This window comes from Salvelinus namaycush, unplaced genomic scaffold, assembly GCF_016432855.1.
Source record: "Salvelinus namaycush isolate Seneca unplaced genomic scaffold, SaNama_1.0 Scaffold1565, whole genome shotgun sequence".
Classification (NCBI taxonomy): Eukaryota; Metazoa; Chordata; class Actinopteri; order Salmoniformes; family Salmonidae; genus Salvelinus; species Salvelinus namaycush.
Window position 1 is genome coordinate 48367 of NW_024058303.1, and position 5708 is coordinate 54074.

Below are 5708 nucleotides of genomic sequence, written 5' to 3' on the forward strand. Positions count from 1 at the left end.
AACCAGAGAGATAAAACAATATGTATGGCTAAACCAGAGAGATAAAACAATCTGTATGGCTAAACCACAGAGATAAAACAATCTGTATGGCTAAACCACAGAGATAAAACAATCTGTATGGCTAAACCACAGAGATAAAACAATCTGTATGGCTAAACCAGAGAGATAAAACAATATGTATGGCTAAACCACAGAGATAAAACAATCTGTATGGCTAAACCAGAGAGATAAAACAATCTATATGGTTAAACCACAGAGATAAAACAATCTGTATGGCTAAACCACAGAGATAAAACAATCTGTATGGCTAAACCACAGAGATAAAACAATATGTATGGCTAAACCACAGAGATAAAACAATCTGTATGGCTAAACCAGAGAGATAAAACAATCTGTATGGCTAAAACAACAACAACAACACGGAACATTCCGGCTGCGGGCCGGCGTCATGGCAACGCCCTTGCATGGCAATCCAATTTATTGAACTACAGATGCTGGGTTATACAAAATACACCACTTCAATTAAGGCTTTTTAGTTTACATTTGGCCACCCCTCTTTTCCCTCCCCAACCCCATAATAGGCAGATGACATTGCATGTCCAATACTGTGGCTCTGTAAGGGGGACATGGTACACATGGTCTGTCCACCAGGACTGATGCTGTTGGTTATCATCACAGCAACACAAAGCAACAAAGGCATTCTCTTACAAGAGGTCAACAGAGGTCACGCAACTCACAACAAACGTGCAACTTTAACCCCCCCCTCCCTCCCTCCCTCCCTGCGTCTCAAATGGCAACCTAAGCCCATAGGGCTCTGGTCAAAAGTAGTGCACTATGTAGGGAATAGGGTGCCATTGGGGACGCACCCCCCCGTCTCATCCAAGTTCTGCCTGTTCCTCTTCATCATCATCATCATCTCTACATTGCTGTGGTTCTTATTGTATTTCAGTCTTATTCCCTGCTGCTTCAAAACACATTAGTTTGTCCCCCCTCCCCCACATTCACTATAGAACAGATAACAACCCCACACGGTTACTCTTCATCACCATCATCATCATCATCATCTGACAGACTGACAGGAAACAGGTCACACCAAGTATTACACGGGTGAAATAGTCACTAACAGGCAAGTTTCTTTACTGACAGGATCCAATATTTGGTTTTCATATCCTCAGCTGACAACAGATGCATTAGCAAGCAAGGGGAGGGGCTGGGGGAGATGGGGGAGGGGCTGGGGAAGAGGCTGGGGGAGAGGGGCTAGGGGAGATGGGGAGGGGCTGGGGGAGATGGGGAGGGGCTGGGGGAGATGGGGGAGGGGCTGGGGGAGGGCTAGGGGAGAGGGGGAGGGGCTGGGGGAGATGGGGGAGGGGCTGGGGGAGGGCTAGGGGAGAGGGGGAGGGGCTGGGAAAGAGGGGAGGGGCTGGGGGAGGGCTAGGGGAGAGGAGTGAGATAGGGGAAAGAGGCTAGGGGAGGGCTAGGGGAGAGGAGTGAGATAGGGGAAAGAGGCTAGGGGACAGGGGGAGATAGGGGCTGTGGGAGGGAGGGAGAAGGGGAGAGTGGCTGGTTTAGAAAAGGAGAGGGAGTACAGTGAGAATCTACAGTAGCGTTTCCCAAACTCGGTCCTGGGCCCCCCCCCCCCCCCTGGGTGCATGTTTTGGTTTTTGCCCTAGCACTACACAGATTACTCAAATAATCATCAAGCTTGATTATTTGAATCAGCTGTGCAGTGCCAAAAGGTGTCCCTCTTGGGGTCCCCAGGACCTAGTTTGAGAAACGTTGCTCTACAACAACAGAAGTGTGGAGAATGACATCACCAATGACATGTTGTTCTTTATTTTTTTTGTATTAAAAATCTATACTTCCTGTTGTAGATCGCAGATTCCATGAGAGGGGATTGGCTAACTGGACAAACCAACCAATGAGAGACGGCCTTGGAAGGATAAAGTAAAAAAAAACATGATGAGGATCGCCCAGTCACGTCTGGCCATTGGTGTCTCAGAAGTTTGGTAGCTTGTTAAAATGTCCAGTCCCTCTTTGACCACAACCCCAATTGAAAAACCCCACTGTACAAACATCTTTGTAAACAACACAAGGGCTGCCTCCAAAATTGCACCCTAGTTCCCTATATAGTGTACTACTTTTGACCAGGGCCTATAGGGAAACCAATAGGGACACCCATTGGGCTCTGGTCAAATGTAGTACACTCGGGTGCCATTTCAGACGCACACAAGGAAACCCAGGCATGACATAGAAGGATGATTGGATCATAGTTGGATTCTCCAGAAAGAAAGATGATTGGATCATAGTTGGATTCTCCAGAACAAAAAAAAACCTATTTGAAGGCAACATCATCAGGCTAAAAGACAATATGATAGTTACTGAAAAAACACCATACTTTTTTTTTCTTTTTACACATAATAATAATAATAATCACTTTTGTATCCACAGGTTTACTCCTCAAATAAAACTCACATATAATAATAATAATCACTGTTGTATCCACAGGTTTACTCCTCAAATAAAACTCATAGCAATAGCTGTCGCAGTATAGCATCTCTCAGTAGAGACAAAACTAGTCATTTAAAAAGAAATAAAAAGACAGAAAAATGATGTTGAATGATCGAAGGAAAATATAAAAAGGTACAAATAAAAAGTTAGAAAATAAACCACAGGAGCAAGTTAGCTGTATGAACCGGACTATATAGATGCTCTTTGGGACTTTTTTCTCTGGCTAATATAGAGGTGCTTATAAATACCGCATCGTTGTAGCTACTCACCATGGCAACGTGCACATTCTGGTTAGACATCCGTTTCTACGGCTACTGTCTCCGTTAGCAATAACACTGTGTGTAGGGATCGGGATTTTATTTTGATTCATTTTGACTGATTTACCAATTTTATTTATTAAATTTACTTTATTTTCTGACCTTAATTTTTCCATTTCAGTTGCATACAGTTAGAATATATATATTTGTAAGTAGAAATCTTGTTCTCGTGACACTGGAAAGTGATAATGGTTAATCTGTGTGTAAAAACTGATGTATTGTAGCTTTGAATCCGTTGGTTTGTTGGTTGGTTGGTTGGTTGGTTGTTGTTAAAGGGGCGTCACCACACAGGAAAGTCCATTCCATGTTAGGTTTTAGTAACGTCGGAATGCTGGCACTGCTGAGAGAGACAGCAGCAAATCAGACCTGAGAGGGAGAGAGAGAGAAGGTGGGTAGAGAGAGAGAGAAGGTGGGTAGAGAGCGAGAGAGAGAGAGAGAGAGAGAGAGAGAGAGAGACAGAGAGAGAGAGAGGTATAGAGACATTAATGACACTTCTAACTGCACCATATGATGTCTCTTAATATGAGAGGCAGAAGTTCTTGCTCGAGATATTCCTCGGTTTTAAGACAAGAAGGCCGCAGCCAAATGCCTACAACTGTCTTTTCAATTAGGCAGTGGCATTCTGACTCCTACAAGTGGTTCTCACCTGACTCAGTGCGACAGAGCAGCTGTGTATTAGAGGAGCTGACAGTTGGACTTTTTGCGTGTCTTCCCAGGTACTGGGGTTTTCCTGTTGATTTGCCTGACCAGGTCATAGAAGATCTGAAACACAGAGACACAACAATAGTTAGATACAAATTAGCCCTGGGTATCGTGTTAAGAAACAGTGGCTAGCCATGGGTATCGTGTTAAGAAACAGTGGCTAGCCATGGGTATCGTGTTAAGAAACAGTGGCTAGCCATGGGTATCGTGTTAAGAAACAGTGGCTAGCCATGGGTATCGTGTTAAGAAACAGTGGCTAGCCATGGGTATCGTGTTAAGAAACAGTGGCTAGCCATGGGTATCGTGTTAAGAAACAGTGGCTAGCCATGGGTATCGTGTTAAGAAACAGTGGCTAGCCATGGGTATCGTGTTAAGAAACAGTGGCTAGCCATGGGTATCGTGTTAAGAAACAGTGGCTAGCCATGGGTATCGTGTTAAGCAACAGTGGCTAGCCATGGGTATCGTGTTAAGAAACAGTGGCTAGCCATGGGTATCGTGTTAAGAAACAGTGGCTAGCCATGGGTATCGTGTTAAGAAACAGTGGCTAGCCATGGATATCGTGTTAAGAAACAGTGGTTAGCCATGGGTATCGTGTTAAGAAACAGTGGCCAGCCATGGATATCGTGTTAAGCAACAGTGGCTAGCCATGGGTATCGTGTTAAGAAACAGTGGCTAGCCATGGGTATCGTGTTAAGAAACAGTGGCTAGCCATGGGTATCGTGTTAAGAAACAGTGGCTAGCCATGGGTATCGTGTTAAGAAACAGTGGCTAGCCATGGGTATCGTGTTAAGCAACAGTGGCTAGCCATGGGTATCGTGTTAAGAAACAGTGGCTAGCCATGGGTATCGTGTTAAGAAACAGTGGTTAGCCATGGTTATCGTGTTAAGCAACAGTGGCTAGCCATGGGTATCGTGTTAAGAAACAGTGGTTAGCCATGGTTATCGTGTTAAGCAACAGTGGCTAGCCATGGGTATCGTGTTAAGAAACAGTGGCTAGCCATGGGTATCGTGTTAAGAAACAGTGGTTAGCCATGGGCATCGTGTTAAGAAACAGTGGTTAGCCATGGGTATCGTGTTAAGCAACAGTGGCTAGCCATGGGTATCGTGTTAAGAAACAGTGGCTAGCCATGGGTATCGTGTTAAGCAACAGTGGCCAGCCATGGTTATCGTGTTAAGAAACAGTGGCCAGCCATGGTTATCGTGTTAAGAAACAGTGGCTAGCCATGGGTATCGTGTTAAGAAACAGTGGCTAGCCATGGATATCGTGTTAAGAAACAGTCACAGGTGTCTTGGTTTGAAAAAGCAAAACCATGAGAGAATACATGTAAATGGCAGTGTGCCATTGGACTAGATCGATTCACACACTGTCAGATAGATGGTTTTAGAGTCAGTCAGAGCGTTTTAGTCAGGCCCAAGGCTCAGACCAGATCTCAGTGGACAGCGTGAGTGATGTCACCCACATCCCAACCAGACAAGATGACACCTCAGGCCACAATATTTACTAGACAGACAAATCACGTCTCAATCTGTGAGAACTCACCCAAGGGTTTATTTATGGATAATGATAGATAATGACTCATTCATGGCAACTGTATGTACAGGACCAGTCAAACGTTTGGACACACCTACTCATTCAAGGGTTTTTCTTTATTTTTACTATTTTCTACATAATCGAATATTAGTGAAGACATTCAAAACTATGTAATAACACATATGGAATCATGTAGTAACCAAAAAAGTGTTAAAATACATTTTATATTTGAGATTCTTCAAAGTAGCCACCCTTTGCCTTGATGACAGCTTTGCACACTCTTGGCATTCTCTCAACCAGCTTCACCTGGAATGCTTTTCCAACAGTCTTGAAGGAGTTCCCACATATGCAGAGCACTTGTTGGCTGCTTTTCCTTCACTCTGCGGTCCAACTCATCCCAAACCATCTCAATTGGGTTGAGGTTGGGTGATTGTGGAGGCCAGGTCATCTGATGCAGCACTCCATCACTCTCCTTCTTGGTTGGAATCTAAAATCTAAAATTTGGACTCATCAGACCAAAGGACAGATTTCCACCAGTCTAATGTCCATTGTTCGTGTTTCTTGGCCCAAGCAAGTCTCGTCTTTTTATTGGTGTCCTTTAGTAGTGGTTTCTTTGCAGCAATTCGACCATGAAGGCCAGATTCACTCAGT

The 5708-nt window shown here is 44.3% G+C and overlaps 1 long non-coding RNA gene across 1 annotated transcript; it reads right to left on the minus strand.

Annotated features, from left to right (window-relative positions):
• Positions 1 to 1810: 1810 nt before the first annotated feature.
• On the minus strand, positions 1811 to 4097 carry LOC120037103. Its single transcript, XR_005474763.1, has 2 exons — positions 3472 to 4097; positions 1811 to 3191 (listed from the first exon to the last, which is right to left on the minus strand). It is a non-coding gene; the product is annotated as an uncharacterized LOC120037103 (long non-coding RNA).
• Positions 4098 to 5708: the final 1611 nt, after the last annotated feature.